This window comes from Salvelinus alpinus, chromosome 5, assembly GCF_045679555.1.
Source record: "Salvelinus alpinus chromosome 5, SLU_Salpinus.1, whole genome shotgun sequence".
Classification (NCBI taxonomy): Eukaryota; Metazoa; Chordata; class Actinopteri; order Salmoniformes; family Salmonidae; genus Salvelinus; species Salvelinus alpinus.
Genome location: NC_092090.1, coordinates 34,159,500 through 34,186,185, shown reverse-complemented (window position 1 = coordinate 34,186,185; position 26,686 = coordinate 34,159,500). Strand labels below are relative to the sequence as shown.

General features: G+C 45.6%; 1 protein-coding gene across 1 annotated transcript in view; it reads left to right on the top strand.

Annotated features, from left to right (window-relative positions):
- Positions 1-26,686, top strand: part of LOC139575978 (immunoglobulin superfamily DCC subclass member 4-like) — a 63,463-nt gene that overhangs the window by 4,949 nt on the left and 31,828 nt on the right. The window lies entirely within an intron of this gene.

Below are 26,686 nucleotides of genomic sequence, written 5' to 3'. Positions count from 1 at the left end.
AGTAACAGAGGGAAGTAGCTTGGAAGAGACAGGAAGACTTTCACTTTTACTGTATGTCTGGCCTCTGGTGTCTACTGGGCTCTTTATTGTGGTGGTCGTCTTCAGGTTCAGGGTTTCTGTGGTTGCACAAGTTGGTGGTTGCCTGTAAGTGGTTCAGAGAGCTTCCCTTTGACTTTAACCAGATTACTGTCAAATATTAGACGAGTAGTCAGGAAGCTTACGATGCAGAGGCATTGATGCCTTTGACCATTAATATGGTCAAATCCGGAAACTATCATTTAGAGAGAAATAAAATGATTATTCTTTCAGTGAAATACGGAACCGTTACGTATTTGATCTAACGGGTGGCATCCCTAAGTCTAAATATTGCTGTTACATTGCACAACCTTCAATGTTATGTCATAATTATGTAAAATTCTGGCAAATTAATTACGGTCTTTGTTAGGAAGAAATGGTCTTCACACAGTTCGCAACGAGACAGGCGGACCAAACTGCTGCATATACCCTGACTCTGCTTGCACTGAACACAAGAGAAGTGACACAATTTTCCTAGTTAATATTGCCTGCTAACATGAATTTATTTGAACTAAATATGCTTCTGTGTATTGATTTTAAGAAAGGCATTGATGTTTATGGTTAGGTACATTTGTGCAACGACTGTGCTTTTTTCGCAAATGCGCTTTGGTTAAATCATCACCCGTTTCGCGAAGTTGAAGTAGGCTGTGATTCGATGATACATTAACAGGCACCGCATTGATTATATGCAACGCAGGACAAGCTAGTTAACCTAGTAATATCATCAACCACGTGTAGTTAACTAGTGATTATGTGAAGATTGATTGTTTTTTATAAGATACGTTTAATGCTAGCTAGCAACTTACCTTGGCTCCTTGCAGCCACAAGGTCCTTTTGACGCTGCACTCGCGTAACAGGTGGTCAGCCTGCCACGCAGTTTCCTCGTGGATTGCTATGTAATCGGCCATAGTCGGCGTCCAAAAAGGCCGATTACCGATTGTTATGAAAACTTGAAATCGGCCCTAATTAATCGGCCGACCTCTACTTCATACTATCATGTGTGTGTAGTAACACTGTAATTGCCCCCTAGTAACAATATTGTATATAATGGAGTGTAATGTTTTTTGTTGTTATTACCGTTGCGCCATTTCAACTTTTCTGTGGTATACTTTTGATCTGCACCAGAACGTTTTATTTGTATGTGTAACGTACGTCATGATGTTGAGATCCATCCACCTGTGAATGTAAGACGTCCATCTTCCTGCACTGTTAGAGATGTCTGGTCTCTGAAGCCTCTTTCCCTGCTCTGATGGCTGCCAGCTGGGATACGTGCAGAGCTCATTCTGTTCAATTAGACTGCACCTAAATCTCTGTAGGCTGACGTCTAGGATTCCTCTAAGTTTCTCAAAACAACCTTTACACTTAAGCCAACTCCGCACTAAAAAGGGTTATTGGTTATTGGTTGATGTATAGCTACTTATTTGCCTCATCTCTGCAATCGGTTTGGGATGATTATTTAATCAACCACAACACATAGGCCTACTCCTTTTACATGGTCACGGACAACTGCTGCATGACCCTCTCAAGTCCATTTCCCAGTACTGGCTGTGGGGAGTTCCCACTGGCTGTGGGGAGTTTTGATGTTCGCTAGAAATACATATCAGTGCCAACTGGACTTCAGAGAGAGCGTTGTGAGTATTGATGCCCCCCACCCTCCCCGGGCTATAAACAGCCCAGGATCAATAGTGCTGGATCAATATGCTGTGTGATACGTTTATCACAGGGATGGGTCCAGTCAGATGATCCCCAGAGTATTACACTACAGCTAGGGCTGAATGTTAAAACACTCAGGTGCTGCTGCTGTGTGCCCACTGCCTACTGTCGGCTAGTTTTAACAGGACGATACTGCTATCTTGAAGAAAAGTAGTTGATTTGATGGATTCATTTTTCTATTGTATAATGCCACACGGTAACTTCATCAATATATTTGTTTTAGATTGTTCTTATTTATTATGTCTGGCTCATTATGGTTTGTCAGCTGTGTTATCTAAGGGATAATCATGTTGCCGTTAAAAGACGTGTCTGTGTGGTAAACGAGTCACAAGCTACAGGCTACATGTTTTTGTTCTGTTGCTAGTGTGTGTGTGTGTGTGTGTGTGTGTGTGTGTGTGTGTGTGTGTGTGTGTGTGTGTGTGTGTGTGTGTGTGTGTGTGTGTGTGTGTGTGTGTGTGTGTGTGTGTGTGTGTGTGTGTGTGTGTGTGTGTGTGTGTGAGAGAGCAGGGTCTCTTCCTCACGGCGCTGGTTGGGTAAACAGTCATGCGATCACATTCCTTCCATTCCGCACTGCTGTCTGCTCAGTCACATGACCAAGGAGGAGTAGCATGGGGCTTGCGGTGGGGAGGGGGACTGAGGAGGGGAGGGGCCGCTGCATGAGGGGAGAGAACCCTGATTGAGTAGGCAAGGTGCAGAGTAGGGCCCAGACCCAAATCAATCCCTAGCCCGTACCTCTAAACACTATTTGCACATCTGAAAAGATAAGAAGGGTATAAACAATATGGTATAGATTGAGCCCTGAATGCTGATTGGCTGACAGCTGTGGTATATCAGACCGTATACCATGGGTATGACAAAACATGTTTTTTACTGCTCTAATTACGTTGGTAACCAGTTTATAATAGCGATAAGGCACCTCGGGGGTTTGTGGTATATGGCCAATATACCACGGCTAAGGGCTGTATCCAGGCACTCCACGTTGCGTTCCGCTTAAGAACAGCAGCCCTTAGCCCTGGTATATTGACCATATACCATACCCCCTCGTACCTTATTGCTTAATTAACCCTCTTTTGTGCTAGGTGAGGTTCTCCACCATATTGCTTAATCCAATCAATGACTGTATATATGAATGGACAAAGGCATTGATCATGTGACACCATTCATTCCTACGTGAAGAGTCAATAGCGCATTGAAGCCAAATGAAGTCGCTGAAGACGTCGTCTCATGGAGACATAACATGCGTAATTTGAGCTGCTCCAGGAAGCGACATTGCAGGCTAGCTCAGTGCTGCCCCCTCTTATTGAGTGACTCAAGTCGAAGGCCGACCGGGGTACGGTATGCTGCCATTAGCAATTCAATTATCCTTATAGCTTCTTTTGGTTGCGATTTGAAAAATAATAATTTTAAGGACATACATCTGGTGAATTAGAAGCAATTATTGGTAACATGATTGTAGTGTAATTTTTATTTATTATCATGAAGATTGACCACAAAGATCGCCACTTTTCCATTCACTATAATGAGGGATCCCGTTTTCTGCTAACAATGCCTGCAGTACCGTGTTTGGCCTTGAACTTCGGTGGCTTCAATAAGAGGGGGCAGTCGTTCTCCGCTGCATCCAATTTAAGAGACTGAAGGGGTTCAGTAGAAGCAGGAGCTAGGGGTTTATAATGGATTGGGCATAAGAGGTTGTACAGAGTACACATGGGCATACATACACAAACAAAACGGTGTAGCCCGTGACACAAATCCAACCATGATGTATGTATGTACAGTTGCGGTCAAATATATTGTCCCCCTTGCACCATTCACTATTTCTTCTAAAATAAGTTGAAATTGAAAAAACGTTTGGTCTTCACACGCATTTGTTTGGTTTACAACTGCACAGAACACCCCTCAAAAAATCTAAATTTAAAATGATTTATCTCACTTAAAAGTCCAAAAATGGACTACGTTATTAAAAATTCAAATTAATTTGGTTGGAGGCAGAAGTGAGTCTCGTTTACTATGTCGTTTTTCTCACCTGTGGTAAGTTGCAGGTGCCTACAGGGTAAAAATAGCAATTTAGCCCGTTTTAAAAAGACAAAACAGAACATTCTAACCAGTATATGACCAATGTATCATCTTGATTCATAACAAACCACCACTCGGTTTCTATCAGTGCTGTTGATCTCTGCCTCGTGATACTATCAAGTGTCTCCCTCCGAGACCACTTGGTTGAATTGATCAAATCAAATCTCACAGACACAATAATAAAACGTCAGGGGGGGAGTTCTGGGTTTTTAATAGTCCGTGTCCCTCTCTCTCCAACCCTGCAGCTACAGTATATGACCTTGTGGTTGCCCTGGATGGGCTTTTCCCTCCTGCAGCCTCCCGTCCGTCCCATGTTAGTTTTGTTGCTGGTGTTGTTGACCCATTGATGTAGCCGTGGCCGCACCGAGGCCCCTAGCCATATGCTGCTCTGAGGCCATTTGTAAAGCCTATAGGAGCACAGGGCTGTGATTGGAGCAGCCCAGGATTTGCATGAATGAGTACTGTACACAGAGCGAGCACACCAGCAGTCGTGAAGCACTGGAGGGGAACAAATGCTAGCTCAGGCCATGTTTCTCTTCTCTGTTGTTTCTCTCCCCCCCTCTCTTCTTTCTCTCCCTCTCTCTCTCTCTCTGTCTCTCTCCCCGTATATGTATCTGTCTGCCTCCTATTGTTAATATGTTGCAGACTGTCCTTTCGAGTAGAAATGTAAACACGAGAGGGAAAGAGTCTATCTCCCTGGGCCTCTCCTACCTCTCCTGAACTGCATTATGATTGGTCACTTTACTGTACGCCTGGCCTATATGATAAACAGTATGAATATGATAAAGAGTATAAATCCAGTTTGTGCCAACTTGAGAGCGGTGTGAAAACTCATGTGGGTGACTGTGAGAAACGTGCTGTAGCTGAACCGCTGGCGGGCGCAGCTGGAACGGCCAGCACCTGACACTGCAGCTGGAACGGCCAGCACCTGACACTGCAGCTGGAACGGCCAGCACCTGACACTGCAGCTGGAATGGCCAGCACCTGACACTGCAGCTGGAACGGCCAGCACCTGACACTGCAGCTGGAACGGACAGCACCTGACACTGCAGCTGGAATGGCCAGCACCTGACACTGCAGCTGGAACGGACAGCACCTGACACTGCAGCTGCTGCTGGGGTTGTGTGCCTTTCTCCACTCAGTGTCTGACTCAAACTCTACTCAGCCTGTCCTGGATGGAATTACAGCATGTGGATATTACTCTTGAGAATCAACCTGAAACTCACCACCAAGGCAATGTATTGTTTAGTGTTTCCCAACTTCTCCATTGTTGTAGTTTGGTCCAGAGCAAGACAAGGTGCATAGATGGAGCCAAATGAATATGACCCACACTGTGTGAAATTTAAGGCAATATGCAGTATATTCCATGTCGTATGCCAAAACTGGACTGGCCATAGGGCAGTTTTGGCAAGTGCCAGACGTGTTGGTCCATCGTCAGTCCTGTGGGCCTGTCTAATTGCGTAGAATGATCATAATTTTGCTAATAATGCAGGCCTAGAAGAAACATGAGGATGAAAACAAGAGCCAGAGTGTGTGCTAACAGGGGAAGGCCCCTTGCCTCCCCTTCAGAGAGAGATATTGATGTGCTTTACCTCTTCGCCCTCCACTAGACAGTGATTCCGTTTTTCTTCAGGAAGAATCTGATAACATTATACCCTACTTCAGCAGGCTGTAGGTGACGCAGATAAAAGCTATTAGGTTAAATGTTTAGACAATTGTGAGGTATGTTTGGCTGTATAAAATTGGCGGAATGTCAATGTTATGGTACAGGGAGCTCCCTAGCGCGTGGTGAAACTGGAGAGTCCCTCCCTGCCCACCTTGGTTAATGGCTGCCTGGGACTTTCCTCCTTGTTGCTGCAATGTTTGACAACTGATTTTAATGACCCTTCATCCTATGCATACCTGTTATGATAAATGTCTTTATTGTACAGTTATTCATTTAGATACAATATCGTGTATTTGTGTAATAATTATGAGGATATGGACATTAAAGTTAAATAAAGGTTAAATATATATATGTATATTTTTTTTAAATATGGACATTAGCAGCTACCTTTTCCAAAGCCACATATAGTTGATATAGATGTTTTCCACTACTGCAGTTACGCCACTGGACCACAAATTGTAAAAAAAAATATGTATATATATATTTAAAAAGGGATAATAAGGTAATATTCCTGTGAGTGAGTGGGTAGGCGGAAGCCCTTTGTCTTCATGCACATAAAGTTGGTTGATTTTTATGCTGACACACACACAAACAGGGGCAAACGCATGTTCCAACGTCCTGCTGATCGTCAGACTGTATTTGCACACTGCTATCAATCAGCCCATCTGTCTCTGTCCACCCTTTCCGTAGGGCTGGCGCAGTGCACATAATGTTCCCTGCTCCTGTGGGTACACACACACATTCACACACGTACACACACACGTATCCACACATGTACACCTACACGCACGCACACAGTCAAACACAAACATACACGCGCAAACAGTCATACACGTGCAAACGCACATACCAGGGTTTCCGTTAGCGGTGATAGCATTGCTGAGCTTATAATGAGAATATCCGGTAAATTAAAATGCTACCGGTCAAATGTCTGGCGCCACATTTTCAAAATGGAAACCCTAAAATAGACACACAAAAGTACATGCGCTCTTCCATGCATCATACATTCGCGGTTCAGCAAGAAAACAGCCGTTGTGTGACAGATCCCAGTACACTATCTATCGTTCCTGAATAGATATGGACAAATGTGTTTAAACTATTTCTATTGAAATATGATGCATTTAGTCAAACCAGAGCCACAGTTTGTGTGCAGTAATAATGTTTCTGATAACAGTAGAGATTCATATCCAGACAGTTCATTGATTGAATGACCAGTGTCTGTATGTCTGTATGGAAGTTACCCTATCATTTGCTTTGCTAAGAAATAAAGCCACAAAATAAAACCACAAAAGAGATCCTAGAAATACCATTATTTGGAGTTTTATATGATTTAGTGAAAGTAAAGTTAATCTATTTTATAAAGGCCTAGCTGATTGAGTCTTTTTTGACAACTGGTGTATGCCCTATACATTATCCACCTGTTTACTCTTTCTCCTCTTTCTCATATATATTTGTCGCGTACACATATTTGCAGATGTTATTGCAGGTGCAGTGAAATGCTTATGTTTCTAGCACCAACAGTGCAGTAATACCTAACAATACAGAACAATACACACAAATGCAAAGAATAGAAATAAAGACGTTAAGAAATATCAGAACGAGCAATGTCAGAGTCCGGAATATACAGTGGGGAGAACAAGTATTTGATACACTGCCGATTTTGCAGGTTTTCCTACTTACAAAGCATGTAGAGGTCTGTCATTTTTATCATAGGTACACTTCAACTGTGAGAGACGGAATCTAAAACAAAAATCCAGAAAATCACATTGTATGATTTTTAAGTAATTCATTTGCATTTTATTGCATGACATAAGTATTTGATCACCTACCAACCAGTAAGAATTCCGGCTCTCACAGACCTGTTAGTTTTTCTTTAAGAAGCCCTCCTGTTCTCCACTCATTACCTGTATTAACTGCACCTGTTTGAACTCGTTACCTGTATAAAAGACACCTGTCCACACACTCAATCAAACAGACTCCAACCTCTCCACAATGGCCAAGACCAGAGAGCTGTGTAAGGACATCAGGGATAAAATTGTAGACCTGCACAAGGCTGGGATGGGCTACAGGACAATAGGCAAGCAGCTTGGTGAGAAGGCAACAACTGTTGGCGCAATTATTAGAAAATAGAAGAAAATAGAAGAAGTTCAAGATGATGGTCAATCACCCTCGGTCTGGGGCTCCATGCAAGATCTCACCTCGTGGGGCATCAATGATCATGAGGAAGGTGAGGGATCAGCCCAGAACTACACGGCAGGACCTGGTCAATGACCTGAAGAGAGCTGGGACCACAGTCTCAAAGAAAACCATTAGTAACACACTACGCCGTCATGGATTAAAATCCTGCAGCGCACACAAGGTCCCCCTGCTCAAGCAGGCGCATGTCCAGGCCCGTCTGAAGTTTGCCAATGACCATCTGGATGATCCAGAGGAGGAATGGGAGAAGGTCATGTGGTCTGATGATTCAAAAATAGAGCTTTTTGGTCTAAACTCCACTCGCCGTGTTTGGAGGAAGAAGAAGGATGAGTACAACCCCAAGAACACCATCCCAACCGTGAAGCATGGAGGTGGAAACATCATTCTTTGGGGATGCTTTTCTGCAAAGGGGACAGGACGACTGCACCGTATTGAGGGGAGGATGGATGGGGCCATGTATTGCGAGATCTTAGCCAACAACCTCCTTCCCTCAGTAAGAGCATTGATGATGGGTCGTGGCTGGGTCTTCCAGCATGACAACGACCCGAAACACACAGTCAGGGCAACTAAGGAGTGGCTCCGTAAGAAGTATCTCAAGGTCCTGGAGTGGCCTAGCCAGTCTCCAGACCTGAACCCAATAGAAAATCTTTGGAGGGAGCTGAAAGTCCGTATTGCCCAGCGACAGCCCCGAAACCTGAAGGATCTGGAGAAGGTCTGTATGAAGGAGTGGGCCAAAATCCCTGCTGCAGTGTGTGCAAACCTTGTCAAGAACTACAGGAAACGTATGATCTCTGTAATTGCAAACAAAGGATTCTGTACCAAATATTAAGTTCTGCTTTTCTGATGTATCAAATACTTATGTCATGCAATAAAATGCTAATTAATTACTTAAAAATCATACAATGTGATTTTTGGGATTACAGAAATCTACATGCTTTGTAAGTAGGAAAACCTGCAAAATCGGCAGTGTATCAAATACTTGTTCTCCCCACTGTATATATAAATACAGTGGGGCAAAAAAGTATTTAGTCAGCCACCAATTGTGCAAGTTCTCCCACTTAAAAAGATGAGAGAGGCCTGTAATTTTCATCATAGGTACACTTCAACTATGACAGACAAAATGAGAAAAAAAAATCCAGAAAATCACATTGTAGGATTTTTAATGAATTTATTTGCAAATTATGGTGGAAAATAAGTATTTGGTCACCTACAAACAAGCAAAATTTCTGGCTCTCACAGACCTGTAACTTCTTCTTTAAGAGGCTCCTCTGTCCTCCACTCAAATCAAATCAAATCAAATTGTATTAGTCACATACACATGGTTAGCAGATGTTAATGCGAGTGTAGCGAAATGCTTGTGCTTCTAGTTCCGACAATGCAGTAATAACCAACGAGTAATCTAACCTAACAATTCCACAACTAACTACCTTATACACACAAGTGTAAAGGGATAAAGAATATGTACATAAAGATATATGAATGAGTGGTGGTACAGAACGGCATGGCAGATGCAGTAGATGGTATAGAGTACGGTATATACATATGAGATGAGTACTGTAGGGTATGTAAACATAAAGTGGCATAGTTTAAAGTGGCTAGTGGTACATGTATTACATGAAGATGGCAAGATGCAGTAGATGATATAGAGTACAGTATATACATATGAGATGGGTAATGTAGGGTATGTAAACATTATATTAAGTGGCATTGTTTAAAGTGGCTAGTGGTACATTTTTACATAATTTCCATCAATTCCCATTTTTAAAGTGGCTGGAGTTGAGTCAGTATGTTGGCAGCGGCCGCTAAATGTTAGTGGTGGCTGTTTAACAGTCTGATGGCCTTGAGATAGAAGCTGTTTTTCAGTCTCTCGGTCCCTGCTTTGATGCACCTGTACTGACCTCGCCTTCTGGATGATAGCGGGGTGAACAGGCAGTGGCTTGGGTGGTTGTTGTCCTTGATGATCTTTATGGCCTTCCTGTGACATCGGGTGGTGTAGGTGTCCTGGAGGGCAGGTAGTTTGCCCCCGGTGATGCGTTCTGCAGACCTCACTACCCTCTGGAGAGCCTTGTGGGCGGAGCAGTTGCCGTACCAGGCGGTGATACAGCCCGACAGGATGCTCTCGATTGTGCATCTGTAGAAGTTTGTGAGTGCTTTTGGTGACAAGCCGAATTTCTTCAGCCTCCTGAGGTTGAAGAGGCGCTGCTGCGCCTTCTTCACAACGCTGTCTGTGTGGGTGGACCAATTCAGTTTGTCCGTGATGTGTACACCGAGGAACTTAAAACTTTCCACCTTCTCCACTACTGACCCGTCGATGTGGATAGGGGGGTGCTCCCTCTGCTGTTTCCTGAAGTCCACAATCATCTCCTTTGTTCTGTTGACGTTGAGTGTGAGGTTATTTTCCTGACACCACACTCCGAGGGCCCTCACCTCCTCCCTGTAGGCCGTCTCGTCGTTGTTGGTAATCAAGCCTACCACTGTAGTGTCATCCGCAAACTTGATGATTGAGTTGGAGGCGTGCATGGCCACGCAGTCGTGGGTGAACAGGGAGTACAGGAGAGGGCTCAGAACGCACCCTTGTGGGGCCCCAGTGTTGAGGATCAGCGGGGTGGAGATGTTGTTACCTACCCTCACCACCTGGGGGCGGCCCGTCAGGAAGTCCAGGACCCAGTTGCACAGGGCGGGGTCGAGACCCAGGGTCTCGAGCTTGATGACGAGTTTGGAGGGTACTATGGTGTTAAATGCTGAGCTGTAATCGATGAACAGCATTCTCACATGGGTATTCCTCTTGTCCAGATGGGTTAGGGCAGTGTGCAGTGTGGTTGCGATTGCGTCGTCTGTGGACCTATTGGGTCGGTAAGCAAATTGGAGTGGGTCTAGGGTGTCCGGTAGGGTGGAGGTGATATGGTCCTTGACTAGTCTCTCAAAGCACTTCATGATGACGGAAGTGAGTGCTACGGGGCGGTAGTCGTTTAGCTCAGTTACCTTAGCTTTCTTGGGAACAGGAACAATGGTGGCCCTCTTGAAGCATGTGGGAACAGCAGACTGGGATAAGGATTGATTGAATATGTCCGTAAACACACCAGCCAGCTGGTCTGCGCATGCTCTGAGGACGCGGCTGGGAATGCCGTCTGGGCCTGCAGCCTTGCGAGGGTTAACACGTTTAAATGTTTTACTCACCTCGGCTGCAGTGAAGGAGAGCCCGCAGGTTTTGGTAGGGGGCCGTGTCAGTGGCACTGTATTGTCCTCAAAGCGGGCAAAAAAGTTGTTTAGCCTGTCTGGGAGCAAGACATCCTGGTCCGCGACGGGGCTGGTTTTCTTTTTGTAATCCGTGATTGACTGTAGACCCTGCCACATACCTCTTGTGTCTGAGCTGTTGAATTGCGACTCGATTTTGTCTCTGTACTGGGACTTAGCCTGTTTGATTGCCTTGCGGAGAGAATAGCTACACTGTTTGTATTCGGTCATGCTTCCGGTCACCTTGCCCTGGTTAAAAGCAGTGGTTCGCGCTTTCAGTTTCACGCGAATGCTGCCGTCAATCCACGGTTTCTGGTTTGGGAATGTTTTAATCGTTGCTGTGGGTACGACATCGTCAATGCACTTCCTAATGAACTCGCTCACCGAATCAGCATATTCGTCAATATTGTTGTTGGACGCGATGCGGAACATATTCCAATCCGCGTGATCGAAGCAGTCTTGAAGCGTGGATTCAGATTGGTCGGACCAGCGTTGAACAGACCTGAGCGCGGGAGCTTGTTGTTTGAGTTTCTGTTTGTAGGCTGGAATCAACAAAATGGAGTCGTGGTCAGCTTTTCCGAAAGGGGGGCGGGGGAGGGCCTTATATGCGTCGCGGAAATTAGTATAACAATGATCTAGGGTTTTTCCAGCCCTGGTAGCACAATCGATATGCTGATAGAATTTAGGGAGTTTTGTTTTTAGATTAGCCTTGTTAAAATCCCCAGCTACGATGAATGCAGCCTCAGGGTGTGTGGTTTCCAGTTTACAAAGAGTCAGATAAAGTTCGTTCAGGGCCATCGATGTGTCTGCTTGGGGGGGAATATATACGGCTGTGATTATGATTGAAGAGAATTCCCTTGGTAGATAATGCGGTCGACATTTGATTGTGAGGAGTTCTAGATCAGGTGAACAGAATGACTTGAGTTCCTGTGTGTTGTTATGATGATCACACCACTTCTCGTTAATCATAAGGCATACCCCCCCGCCCCTCTTCTTACCGGAAAGATGTTTGTTTCTGTCGGCGCGATGCATGAAGAAACCAGCTGGCTGCACCGACTCCGTTAGCGTCCCTTGAGTTAGCCATGTTTCCGTGAAGCAGAGCACGTTGCAATCCCTGATGTCTCTCTGGAATGCTACCCGTGCTCGGATTTCATCAACCTTATTGTCAAGAGACTGGACATTGGCGAGTAGTATGCTAGGGAGTGGAGCGCGATGTGCCCGTCTCCGAAGCCTGACCACGAGACCGCCTCGTTTGCCCCTTTTTCGGCGTCGCACAGGGTCGCCGGCTGGGATCAGATCCATTGTATTGGGTGGAAGGCAAAACACTGGATCCGTTTCGGGAAAGTCATATTCCTGGTAGGAACGATGATGAGTTGACGTTAATCGTATATTCAGTAGTTCCTCCCGACTGTATGTAATGAAACCTAAGATTACCTGGGGTACCGATGTAAGAAATAACACATAAAAAAACAGAATACTGCATATTTTCCAAGGAACGCGTTGCGAGGCAGCCATCTCTTTTCGGCGCCGGAAGTACACTCGTTACCTGTATTAATGGCACCTGTTTGAACTTGTTATCAGTATAAAAGACACCTGTCCACAACCTCAAACAGTCACACTCCAAACTCCACTATGACCAAGGCCAAAGAGCTGTCAAAGGACACCAGAAACAAAATTGTAGACCTGCACCAGGCTGGGAAGACTGAATCTGCAATAGGTAAGCAGCTTGGTTTGAAGAAATCAACTGTGTGAGCAATTATTAGGAAATGGAAGACATACAAGACCACTGATAATCTCCCTCGATCTGGGGCTCCACGCGAGATCTCACACCGTGGGGTCAAAATGATCACAAGAACGGTGAGCAAAAATCCCAGAACCACACGGGGGGACCTAGTGAATGACCTGCAGAGAGCTGGGACCAAAGTAACAAAGCCTACCATCAGTAACAGACTATGCCGCCAGGGACTCAAATCCTGCAGTGCCAGACGTGTCCCCCTGCTTAAGCCAGTACATGTCCAGGCCCGTCTGAAGTTTGCTAGAGAGCATTTGGATGATCCAGAAGAAGATTGGGAGAATGTCATATGGTCAGATGAAACCAAAATAGAACTTTTTGGTAAAAACTCAACTCGTCGTGTTTGGAGGACAAAGAATGCTGAGTTGCATCCAAAGAACACCATACCTACTGTGAAGCATGGGGGTCGAATCATCATGCTTTGGGGCTGTTTTTCTGCAAAGGGACCAGGACGACTGATCCGTGTAAAGGAAAGAATGAATGGGGCCATGTATTGTGAGATTTTGAGTGAAAACCTCCTTCCATCAGCAAGGGCATTGAAGATGAAACATGGCTGGGTCTTTCAGCATGACAATGATCCCAAACACACCGCCCGGGCAACGAAGGAGTGGCTTTGTAAGAAGCATTTCAAGGTCCTGGAGTGGCCTAGCCAGTCTCCAGATCTCAACCCCATAGAAAATCTTTGGAGGGAGTTGAAAGTCCGTGTTGCCCAGCAACAGCCCCAAAACATCGCTGCTCTAGAGGAGATCTGCATGGAGGAATGGGCCAAAATACCAGCAACAGTGTGTGAAAACCTTGTGAAGACTTACAGAAAACGTTTGACCTCTGTCATTGCCAACAAAGGGTATATAACAAAGTATTGAGATGAACTTTTGTTATTGACCAAATACTTATTTTCCACCATAATTTGCAAATAAATTCAATAAAAATCCTACAATGTGATTTTCTGGATTTTTTATTCTCATTTCGTCTGTCATAGTTGAAGTGTACCTATGATGAAAATTACAGGCCTCTCTCATCTTTTTAAGTGGGAGAACTTGCACAATTGGTGGCTGACTAAATACTTTTTTGCCCCTCTGTATATATATATTCCAGACTCATACACTACCGTCACTTAGAAATGTCCTTGTTTTTGAAAGAAAAGCAAATTTTTTGTCCATTAAAATAACATAACATTTATCAGAAATACAGTGTAGACATTGTTAATGTTGTAAATGACTATTGTAGCTGGAAACGGCTGATTTGTAATGGAATATCTACATAGGTGTACAGAGGTCCATTATCAGCAACCATCACTCCTGTGTTCCAATGACACGTTGTGTTAGCTAATCCAAGTTTATAATTTTAAAAGGCTAATTGCTCATTAGAAAACCCTTTTGCAATTATGTTAGCACAGCTGAAAACTGTTGTGCTGATAAAGAAGCAATAAAACTGGCCTTTAGATTAGTTGAGTATCTGGAGCATCAGCATTTGTGGGTTCGATTACAGGATCAAAATCTCCAGAAACAAAGAACTTTCTTCTAAAACTCGTCAGTCTATTCTTGATGTGCTGCACCATGAGCTGGACCGTCTCTTTGGCAGAGGGTAGCTTGGGGTGGGGAATGAAATGGGCGGCTTTGGAAAACCAGTCCACTACTGTCAGGATGGCGGTGTTGCCATCAGACAGGACAAGACCCGTGACAAAGTCCAAGGGTATGTGAGACCAGGGACGGTGAGGAACAGGCAGTGGTTGAAGGAGACCAGCCCGAGCTTCCCGATGAGTGTTGTTCTGCGCACAGACCATGCAGGCGGGACGGGGACGTCCGGGACCATGGTCGGTCACAAAAAGCGTTGCCGCACAAAGGCCAGGGTCCAACGGGAGCCCGGGTGGCAGGCAAGCCTGGAAGAGTGGGCCCACTCCAGGACTGAGGAGCGGACAGCATCAGGAACAAAAATCTGGTTATCTGGGCCCCCTGGGGTTCGGCGGGGACCACGTGAACTGAACCTTGGGAGAGTTGAGTGCAGACAGGGAGAAGCAAGGGTGCTGTGGCCCCAGATAAAGCGGGAATAAAAGTTGGGAAATCCCAGGAAACGTTGCAGCTGCACTCTGTACGTAGGCTGGGGCCAATGCACCACCACTTTCACCTTCCCGGGAACCATCTGCACATTCCCTGCAGCGATGATGTAACCAAGGAAGGGGATGGTGGAGCGAAGGAATTCGCATTTCTCCCCTTTCACAAAAAGCTTGTTCTCCAAGAGGCGCTGAAGGACCTGTCGGACTTGGAGCACATGTTCTTGGGCTGCATGGGAGAAAACAAGGATGTCTTCGAGGTAGATGAAGACGAACAGGTTCAGCATGTCGCGGAGAATGCATGCCCAGATATTCGTAGTGACCGCTGGCCGTGTTGACGGCAGTCTTCTACTCGCCCCTCTCCCGTATCTTCACCAGGTGGTAGGCGTTCCGCAGGTCCAACTTGGAGAAAACGGTGGCTCCCTGGAGCGGCTCAAAGGCCGAGGTGATGAGTGGTAGCGGGTAGCGGTTCTTCACCGTGATGTCATTGAGGCCCCGGTAGTCGATGCACGGCTTCCTTGATGTAGGTCTCCATAGCCTTGGTCTCCGGATCCGACAGAGAGTACAGTTGTCCCAGGGCGGTGTGGTGCCTGGGAGAAAGTCGATACCGCAGTCATAGGGTTGGTGCGGAGGAAGTGAAGTGCCCCGGGCCTTACTGAAGCCCTCCGGAGTTCCTGGTATTCCGCAGAAATGGCGGAGAGGTCCGGGCCAACTTCTGAGTCCACTGGAAGATGTCCTGGGGCAGGCTGCGCTGACTTCAGGCAATGAGCGTGGCCGAACGGTCTCCAGCCCATGATGGCACCAGCAGTCCAGTCAATAAGGGGATTGTGTTGCTGGAGCCAAGAGAATCCCAATACACGGGAACCTGAGGAGACTTAATTAGCATGAATTGGATAGCCTTGCTGTGGTTCCCTGACACTCGTAGGTTGTTGGGAGTGGTATTGTGGGTGACCCGGCCTGTAGAGTGCCCATCCAGCGCTCTAACGTCCATGGGAATGGAGAGGGGCTGAGTGGGGATGCGCAGCTCGGACGCCAGAGTAGCGTCCATAAAACTTTCATCAGCCCCAGAGTCGATCAGTACCCGAAGAGATTTCAACTGGTTTCCCCACAGCAGAATCCATGGAAAGGGGTGCGAGTAAGGGGAGAGGAACATTTTTCCGTATGGCCCACCAGAGTACTCGCCCCTACTGGTGAGCCTGATCTTTTAGTGAACAGGAGGACACAAAATGACCAATAGTCCCGCAATACAGGCCACTCTTCATGTGAAGCCGGTGTAGACGTTTGTCTGGGGACAGCCTAGCTCTGCCTAAGTGCAGGAAGAGGTGATTCGGCAGACTTCGTAGACTCTGGGGGGAACTCGGGTAACCTCGGGTCCTCTCGGCAACAGATACGTCGGGGACTTCCGGGATGCCTCAGAAACTAGGGGGAATCCTTGGGCGGGCGAGTGGAATCGGACCCCCTCTCCTTCCTGCATTCCCGTAGCCGCCCATCGGTCCAGATGGTCAAGGCAATGAGCGAGTCAAGAGTACGGTAGTACCCGGGCTGCTAGTTCATCCTTAACCTCCTTCGATACTCCGTGCAGGAATGTGTCAAGCAGCGATTCCGGATTTCAGGCACTCACAGCTGCCAACGTGCGGAAATCCACTGCATAGTCTGCCATACTGCGGGAGTCTTGCCGAAGCTGGAGTAACTTCCGGGCAGTCTCTCTCCCGGACAATGGAGAATCAAAAACCTTCTTCAGCTTCGCCACAAACTCCTCCAGACTGAAGCATACGGCCGACTGTTGTTCCCACACGGCCGTAGCCTAGGCGAGAGCCCTTCTGGACATCAGTGTGATGAGGTACACTATCTTCGAGCGGTCTGAGGGGAAGGAGGAGGGCTGCAGCTCGATGATGAGAGAACACTGCACAAAAAACGCCCGACAGGTTCCCGACTCTCCAGCGAAGCGTTCAGGGGGAGGTAAGCGGGGCTCTCGGGAAACCGGGGTGGCTGCACTACTAACAGCCGGGTTACTGAGGGCCTTGGAGGTTACCGTCGTGGTAGGCTGCCTGACAAACAACCCGCAGAATTGCTCCAGCAAAGTGTTCAAAGCGCGGTAATGGCGTTCGGCCAAGGTCTGGAACCCTTCCATAAGACCACGAAGGAACTCCCCGTGCCTTCCATTGGTGGCTCCTTGGGAGGAGACGGCATTGCGGAGCTGGTCCGAGTCTGCTGGGTCCATTCGTACTGTCAAGGCTCAGGAGAAGACCCAGATGCAGACAGTTTCGAAGTAACAAAAGTTTATTACAAAAAAGGGGGGCAGGCAAACGACAGGTCAAGGGCAGGCAGAGGTCAGGAGTCCAGAGCAGAGTCCGAAAGGAACAGAATGACGGGCAGGCTCAGGGCAGGCAGAGGTCAGTATTCCAGGGTGGTGTGACAAGTTACAGAACGACAGGCAGGCTCAGGGTCAGGGCAGGCAGAATGGTTAAAAACCGGGAAAGCTAGAAAACAGGAACTAGATACAGAAAGGAACACAGGAAAAAACACTGGTAGGCTTGACAGAACAAAACGAACTATCAACAGACAAACAGAGAACACAGGTATAAATACACTGGGTATAATGAGGAAGATGGGCGACACCTGGAGGGGGGTGGAGACAAGCACAAACACTGGTGAAACAGATCAGGGTGTGACAGGATGCCTGTATCTTTGTAGTGACTGGGTGTATTGATACACCATCCAAAGTGTAATTAATAACTTCACGATGCTCAAGGGGTTTTCAATGTATTTTTTTGGTAGGGACCCATCTACAGTACCCTTTAGGTGCCCTTATTTGCGAGGCATTGGAAAACCTCCCTGGTCTTTGTGGTTGAATCTGTCTTTGAAATTCACTGCTCGTCTTAGGGACCTTACAGTATGTGTGGGGTACAGAGAAGCGGTAGTCATTCAAAAATCATGTTAAACACTATTACTGCACACAGAGTCCATGCAACTTATTATGTGACTTGTTAAGCATATTTTTAATCCTGAACTTATTTAGGCTTGGCTTAACAAAGGAGTTGAATACTGATTGACTCAAGACATTTCAGCTTTTCATTTTTTATTCATTTGTAAACATTTCTAAAAAACGTAATTCCACTTTGACATTATGGCAGATTGTGTGTAGGCTAGTGACACAACATCAAAATGTAATCAATTTTATATTCAGAGTGTAACACAACAAAATGTGGAAAAAGTTGAGGGGTGTGAATACTTTCTGAAAGCACTGTATGTACATATAGGTAGGGGTAAAGTGACTAGGCAACAGAATATATAATAAGCAGTAGCAGCAGCGTATGTGTTGAGTCAAAAGAGTAAGCACAAAGGGGATCAATGCAGATAGTCTGGGTGGCTATTTGGTTAACTATTTAGCAGTCTTATGGCTTGGGGTTAGAAGCTGTTCGGAGTCCTGTTGGTTCCATGAGGTGGCAGAGAGAACAGTTTATGACTTGGGTGGCTGGAGTCTTTGACAGGTTTAGGGCCTTCCTCTAACACCGCCTGGTATAGAGGTCCTGGATGGCAGGGAGCTCGGCCCGAGTGTACTAGGCCGTACGCACTACCCTCTGTCATAGGCGTGGGGTGCGGAGGGTGTTGCAGCACCCCCTAAAAAATCTGGAATATTTTTTTTAATTAATAAAAAAAAATGTGCACTGGGCCTTTACTAGTCCTTTATTAGCAGAATGATATAGCCGTCTGTAGCGCGTCTGTAGCGCGTCTGTAGCACGTCTGTAGCACATCTGTAGCGTGTCCGTAACGGTCTGTAAAGTGTCTGTAATGCGTCTGTAACGCGTCTGTAACGCATCTGTAACACGTCTGCAGCGCATCTGTAGCTCGTCTGTAACACGTCTGTAACGCGTCAGCAGCATGTCCGCAGCGCGTCCGTAACACGTCTGTAACACGCATGTAACGCGTCAGCAGCGCGTCTGTAGCGCGTCTGTAACGCGGGCATATAATCGCCTGTAGCGCTAAATTGCAGCACCCCCACCCCCATCTTCCCTCGGCTATGCTCTCAGATCTTTTTGAGGATCTGAGGGCCCATGCCCAGGAGGGAGGATAATGAAAGTTCACAGAAGTAACAAGTCATGGTAGACCTACCATAAGTGATTAAAGTTGGTAAAGGAATTACCAAAACAATCTGTAATTACTGCAACTGAATTGGCTACTATGGGAAATCATAATTGTCACAAACCACAGTTGGGTCACCTGCTACTGTCCTCCCTTCTACTGGCATACTGGTATGTCCAGCTCATAACTGTTATCCTTGTCTTTCTGTTGTCTGGAGGTCAAACCAAGAGTGTTATAACAGTATGAGTCTGGACAACCTCCCTTTTCTCTCTCCCTCTCCAGTTATTGTCACATCTCCCAGCTCTTACTGACACCTACCCATGAGTCCCCTCTCTTTCCACTTACTTTAATCACCATTCTCACCCACTGTGCACCCACCTGTTTCTGACAGGTGTATAAAATCAAACACACGGCCATGCAATCTCCATAGACAAACATTGACAGTCAAATGGCTTACTGAAATGCTCAGTGACTTTCAACGTGGCACCGTCATAGGATGCCACCTTTCCAACAAGTCAGTTCGTGAAATTTCTTCCCTGCTAGAGCTGTACCGGTCCACTGTAAATGCTGTGATTCATCACTCCAGAGAATGCGTTTCCACTGCTCCAGAGTCCAATGGCGTCTAGGAGCAACAACGGCTCACCTGCGAAGTGGTAGGCCAGACAAGCTAACAGAACAGGAACCCTGAGTGCTGAAGTGCGTAGCGCGTAAAAATCGTCTGTCCTCGGTTGCAACACCCACTACCGAGTTTCAAGCTGCTTCTGGAAGAAAAGTCAGCACAATAACTGTTTATCGGGAGCTTCATGAAATGGGTTTCCATGGCCGAGCAGCCGCACACAAGCTTAAGATCACCATGCGCAATGCCAAGCGTCGGCTGGAATGGTGTAAAGCTCGCCGCCATTGGACTCTGGAGCAGTGGAAACGCGTTCTCTGGAGTGATGAATCAAGCTTTACCATCTGGCAGTCCGACGGATGAATCTGGGTTTGGCGAATGCCAGGAGAACGCTACCTGCCCCAATGCATAGTGCCAACTGTAACGTTTGGTGGAGGAGGAATAATGGCCTGGAGTTGTTTTTCATGGTTCGGTCTAGGCCACTTAGTTCCAGTGGAGGGAAATCTTAACGCTACAGCATATAATGACATTCTAGACGATTCTGTGCGTCCAACTTTCCTGTTCCTGTTTCAGCATGACAATGCTCCCGGTGCACAAAGCAAGGTCCATACAGAAATGGTTTGTCGAGATCGGTGTGGAAGAACTTGACTGGCCTGCACAGAGCCCTGACCATAACCCCATCGAACACCTCTGGGATGAATTGGAATGCTGACTGTGAGCCAGGCCTAATCGGCCAACATCAGTGCCCGACCTCACTAATGTTCTTGTGGCTGAATAGAAGCAATTCCCAGCACAATGTTCCAACAGCTAGTGGAAAGCCTTCCCAGAAGAGTGGAGGCTGTTATAGCAGCAAAGGGGGACCAACTCCATATTAATACCCATGATTTTCGAATGAGATGTTCGATGAGCAGGTGTCCACATACTTTTGGTCATGTAGTACAGTACAGTACAGTGGAGAAAAGAAGAGTAGAGTACAGTATATTCTACTGTACTCTACTGTACTGAACTATACTTTACTCTCTACTGCACTGTACTGAACTCTATCCGTGATAATTCTGTGGACCAGACCAAGTTTAATTAATACTACTCTTTTGTACACAGATAGCCAGCCTAGTTGCTTAAAATGCTCGACCTCCAGATGAATATGAGGGGGAGTTTAAGTACAATTCTTACAAACTTGTTTTGGCTTGTCTGCTGGTGAACAATGATATGCAGGCATAATCTAAGTGACGACTAGCGCACTTGCCGGAGTCGTTTCCATTCAATTGGCGACAGATTTTAATGCGATTTTTCTAAAATCCGCATAAAAACAATATGCTAATTTCCCCATCAGAGTTGTTTCCATCAAATTGACTTGTTGCGGATAAAAGTATGTGCGTAAACACGTAGTGCACATAAAAATAAAAATAAATTAAATTGGTTTCCATGGCATTTTCAACTCTCGGGCCTACTTTGTCACTAAAAATGTGCCTTATGTATAGCGAATCTGCCCGATCTGGTATTGGCACATGCGTTCTAGCCAACAGCTCGCACATACAGTGCGGGTACAGCCTACATGATGAGATTATTATGGACAAAGGTGCAATATAATTTTTATTTGTCAAACGCCAGCCAAGCATTGATCATCATGTCACCAGAATAAGACCCTCGATATTTAGCGTTGAAAGGAGCATCAAGCTGTGAAATTCATTATCATTTATTTAATCTGTAGTTTAATAAACTGAATGCTTTCCAGAGTCGTAGTGGGAGGACCACACAACATATCATCGTGTGACTCCAAGTTTAGTTCGATATGATGGTTATTATATCAATATTTGTGCATATAAGCGTTTCCAGTGACATTTCACGCATAAAAAAAATGTCGACACAAAAAGATCCCACCGTGTCTAGCATATTTGGTTTTGTCAACATTTGAAAGTTTACCGACAAATTAGCTGTTTCCATCAGGCCTGTCATAACATTTTGTTATCCGACATGTACTTTACTCGCATAAAATTGTTGGATGGAAAACTGGATTTTGAGGATGCTGGAATTATATTTTGGACGAACCTGCGTATGCCAACAGGATACTTTTGAAGTTGCCTAATCAGATTAAAACATTGTGACTGGTTGTGTTGGTTAACGTGTTAAAAGTTAAACGACAAATATTTAGGCTATATTAAGGCGTTAGGTTATAGTTGTGTGAGGAATAATCGCCCGGATTGGAGAGGAGGAAGAGCGCGTGTTAAACGTTCCTGAATAACTGGGCCTGCCGGGAGCATGTGGCCAAATTACCATACGATTTGGGTGAACGACGATCCGCGACAGACAGCGCATCTCAGGATCAGAAGTAAAAAATACAGCAAGACGGACCTGCTACAGTTCCTTTCTAGTCCTTTTAAACTGTCGAGAGTTGACCTACAACTGATCCAAATGGAATGAAACATTCAAATCACAGGGCTTTTGCGCCTTATTCAAATTACATTTTTCACTGCAGCCTAGATCAGATTTTTTTACTCACTTGAAAACAATAATCAAACGATTCATTACATTGTGGTGTTGTAGACTAGTTTATGATAATTGTGTTGTCCCTAAACAAGATCAGTAGCAGAGTTTATTGAGCTGCATGTCTCATGTCTACTGTTCTTTCATGCTCAATGATGCACCTGGCCTCTCCGCTGCCTATCAACTATTCCTATTTGTGCTTGTGGATTCACATTGAAAATGTATGCAGCTTTGAATGTGTGGTATGTTTGCTAGTTAGCCTATATGGCAGATCTGGACAAACGATCCACCTACCACTATTGTCAATATGACTGGTGGATAGAGGGCAGGATAGGCAGACTGGTCGACTATTTTTGACCTTTGGTATAGTAAAAAATAGCATGTGGTAAAGCATAGTGCATCAGGGAAGTACCAAAACACCTTGATATAGGGGAGGCTCTTGCAAGCAGATGAGGAAATGTGGCTAGGATGGAAGAAATTATATAGTAAAACCTGCAAAAGAGCGAATATAAACCAGGGAAAGATACCACTACCTTCCCCTGTGCCCAATAAAAAAAACACAACCCTCCCAAAGCAAAATACATTTTTGGGGGGTAAATGTTTCTGTGGAAATTGTTAAAAGTAGTACTTGTGCATAGAATTGTATGGTTTGTTAAACTTTGAAATCAATGGTTTTTATTTGGCATACATTTTAAAGTTACCGTGGAGTTCCCCATCATCCACCCCCATCCTTGTTGCCTTCCTCACCTCTATCCATCTCTCTCTCCCATTCTCACTCCTTTTCTTCCCTCTCTCTGTATTGTGATTTTTCTCTCTCTTGCTTCCTCTCTCCCTCTTTCAGTCTCTCCCTCTCTCTTTCAGTTCCATCCCTCCCTCCCTCCCGCTCTCTCTCTCTCTCTCCCTCCCTCCCACTCTCTGTCCCTCCCTCCCGCTCTCTCTCCCTCCAAGCCCCCCCCCCCCTCTCTCTCTCAGGCAGAGTGTGTGCGTGTACGCTAGGAGCTCCCTGCCATGTTGTCCATTCACCATGGCTCAGTATGAATGCCCAGCAGGGGTCTTCTGGAGTGGACCCCACCCCCCCTGAGCCCCGACTCTACTGCACATGCTCAGATGGATATCGCATAGCCCCCATATTCGCCATCAGTACTAGACAGGCATAACATCTCTGAGTGATGATAACCCTGGTTGTGTGTGTGTGTGTGTGTGTGTGTGTGTGTGTGTGTGTGTGTGTGTGTGTGTGTGTGTGTGTGTGTGTGTGTGTGTGTGTGTGTGTGTGTGTGTGTGTGTGTGCGGTGCGGTGCGGTGCGTGCGTGTGTGTGTTTCTGTGTCTGTTAAGGACAGTCTCCTCTAGTGTAGTCTGTTTCAGTGCTGTAATATGTTGCGGTTGTGGTCTGTCTCTCTTCACAGGGTGGTTGATGTGATTACTGTAGCTGGAGGTGGTAGTGTGGGTCATTGTGTGTATGTGGGGTAATGGCTTCCACACAGAAGGGTCCAGTAAAACCTCTGGCAGGGAGCAGGGAAATGGCAGCAAACAGTTTAATGACTTAATAAGACCTAATTAGTGTAAATGGAGGAGAAGAGAGCAGAGCAGTGGAGGTGAGCTGGGGTGACTGAGTGTGCCTTGGCTACAGCAGCCAGACATACAGCAGGCAGCTCTCGTTTATTAGCTGATGAAAAGTAGGCCAACTCCTCTGATGTGTTTGTTCATCCCAGGGACACCTCTGGATAACAGAACAGCACACTGCTGCTTTCAGGTGCTCTCGTGCTATCTCTTTCACACTCGCACGCGCACACACACACACACACACACACACACACACACACACACACACACACACACACACACACACACACACACACACACACACACACACACACAAACAGGGACAATGGAGCTTTGTGTGTATAAGTGTGTGTGTGTGTTTGTTATGTGTGTTGTGTGTGTGTCAGATGTATGCCAGGGCGTGGTGTGTGTAGTGTGTAGTGGAGGCTTTGAGAGCATTACCCTGCTCTGAGACAGGGGTGGTGGAGGGTCAGCCCTCATTTAATCAAGGAAATAATTCCATCTCCCATTAAGTTAATTAATACAAGGCCTCGCTCAAAACAGAACCAGAGGGAAACCCACCCAGGGGAACAATAGATACAGTGCATTCAGAAAGTATTCAGACCCCTTGACTTTTTTCACATTTTGTGATGTTACAGCCTTATTCTAAAGTGTATTAAATAGTTTTAATACACATCAATCTACACACAATATCCCATAATGACAAAGCAAGTTTTTAGAAATGTTAGCACATTTATTACAAATAAAACACTTAAATATCACATTTACATAAATATTCAGACCTTTTACTCAGTACTTTGTTGAAGCACCTTTGGCAGCGATTACAGCCTCGAGTCTTCTTGGGTGTGACGCTACAAGCTTGGCACACCTATATTTGGGGAGTTTCTCCCATTCTTCTCTGCAGATCCTCTCAAGCTCTGTCAGGTTGGATGGGGAGTGTCACTGCACAGCTATTTTCAGGTATCTCCAGAGATGTTCGATCAGGTTCAAGTCTGGGCTCTGGCTGGGCCACTCAAGGACATTCAGAGACTTGTCCTGAATCACATCTTGGCTGTGTGCTTAGGGACGTTGTCCTGTTGGAAGGTGAACCTTCGCCCCAGTCTGAAGTCCTGAGCACTTTGGAGCAGGTTTTTATCAAGGATCTCTCTGTACTTTGCTTTGTTCATCTTTCCCTTGATCCTGACTAGTCTCCCAGTCCCTGCCGCTGAAAAACATCCCCACAGCATGATGCTGCCACCACCATGCTTCACGGTAGGGATGGTGCCAGGTTTCCTCCACGCATTCAGGCCAAAGAGTTCAATCTTGGTTTCATCAGACCTGAGAATCTTGTTTCTCATGGTCAGAGTCCTTTAGGTGCCTTTTGGCAAACTCCATGCGGGCTGTCATGTGCCTTTTACTGAGGAGTGGCTTCCGTCTTGCCAATCTACCATAAAGGCCTGATTGGTGGAGATGAGATGGTTGTCCTCCTGGAAGGTTCTCCCATCTCCACAGAGGAACTCTGGAGCTCTGTCAGAGTGACTCCAATCATGTTGTAGAAACATCTCAAGGATAATCAATGGAAACAGGAAGCACCAGATCTGAATTTTGAGTTTTAGTTATGTAAATAAAGTATGTCTGTAATTCTTTTTTTAAATAATTTAGAAAACATTTCTAAAAACCTGTTTTCGACTTTGTCATTATGGGGTATTGTGTGTAGATTCACGGGGAACATTTTTTATTTAATACATTTTAGAATAAGGCTGTAACGTAACAAAATGTGGAAAAGGGGAAGGGGTCTGAATACTTTTTGAATGCACTGTACAAATCCTTGTTATTTGTTGCTTGCAATATGCTGTGTTTTTGGCAGAGGTGTTGACTCGAGTCACATGACTAAATATGATGACTTGCAACTCGACTTTGACTTTAACACCAATGATTCGTGACTTGACTTGGACTTGAGCCTTGTGACTCTACCTGACTTGATACCCTCCCCAAGCCCAAATATTAAAAATGATGCTATTAAAAAAGTGTGCAGCATCAACTCTTCATTTAACGGATTACAGTTTGAATCGGACAGCAGTCAATCAAATTGTGCCAGTTGAGAAAAAGTTGCGCATGGCAGTGCAGAGGAACGTCGGCGGGGGAATTCAGATGGAGCCCTTGGAAAGATGATACCCAAAATTATTATTTTCGGATATAAAGACTATGCTGTATCAACAAAAAACAGATTGCAACTTGCAAAACATGCGGGAAGTAAATGACAGGCGGAGGCGCAACAACTTCCAACTTTGTTCGACATTTGAAGCTGCACAAAGAACGGTAAGTCGTGGCTAATATAGCTGACAGCTATATATTTTATTACTTTACTGGTGTATCATGTAGGCTAACGTAAAATTAAATCAATGAGCCTCCACACAGACAGTCAGTGCGGAAATTTGATCATTGCACCCAAAATTGACTGGCTAGGCAGTTGGTAGCCTAAATCCTGCCTGATGTTACTGATGTTCCTAAAGCCATTGACATATGTTAGCCTACTGTAACCACACACACAGTGTGTGGGTGTGTGTGTGTTAAGGTTTGAGCGATTGCGTACAAGCCTACATCGCCCGATTGCGCCCCATAGCGATCCTCGATAGTCGATCACTATTGGGGGGGGGGGGGGGGTCTTTCTTATGGCTACCCATGTATTTCCATGGAAATATAAAGTTTATTTGGAAAGTAAGTAAGTAGATTTTTAAAAGCATTCATGATTTGCGTAAATGTAATATACTAACTATTACTCTTGTTAAAAATATGAAATGGTATTACATTTGGTGAAGAGCACATTATGACTTGTTTAGGACTCGAAACTGCAAGTTTAGGACTTGAGACTTGACTTGATACTTGACGGTCTTGACTTGAGACTTGACTCGGACTTGCCTGTCTTGACTCGGACTTGCCTGTCTTGACTTGACTTGGGACTTGAGTGCTAAGACTTGAGACTTACTTGTGACTTGTAAAACAATGACTTGGTCCCACCTCTGGTTTTTGGACTTTTCGGTCTGGGAATAGTCTCTCACTTCAAAATGTATGATTGTTGGTTGTTGTTTGTCCAACACTTTTCTGGACATAGTACAACTCAGTAAACCTGACAGTACACAGGTTGATCAATAGGATGTGAAGTTCAC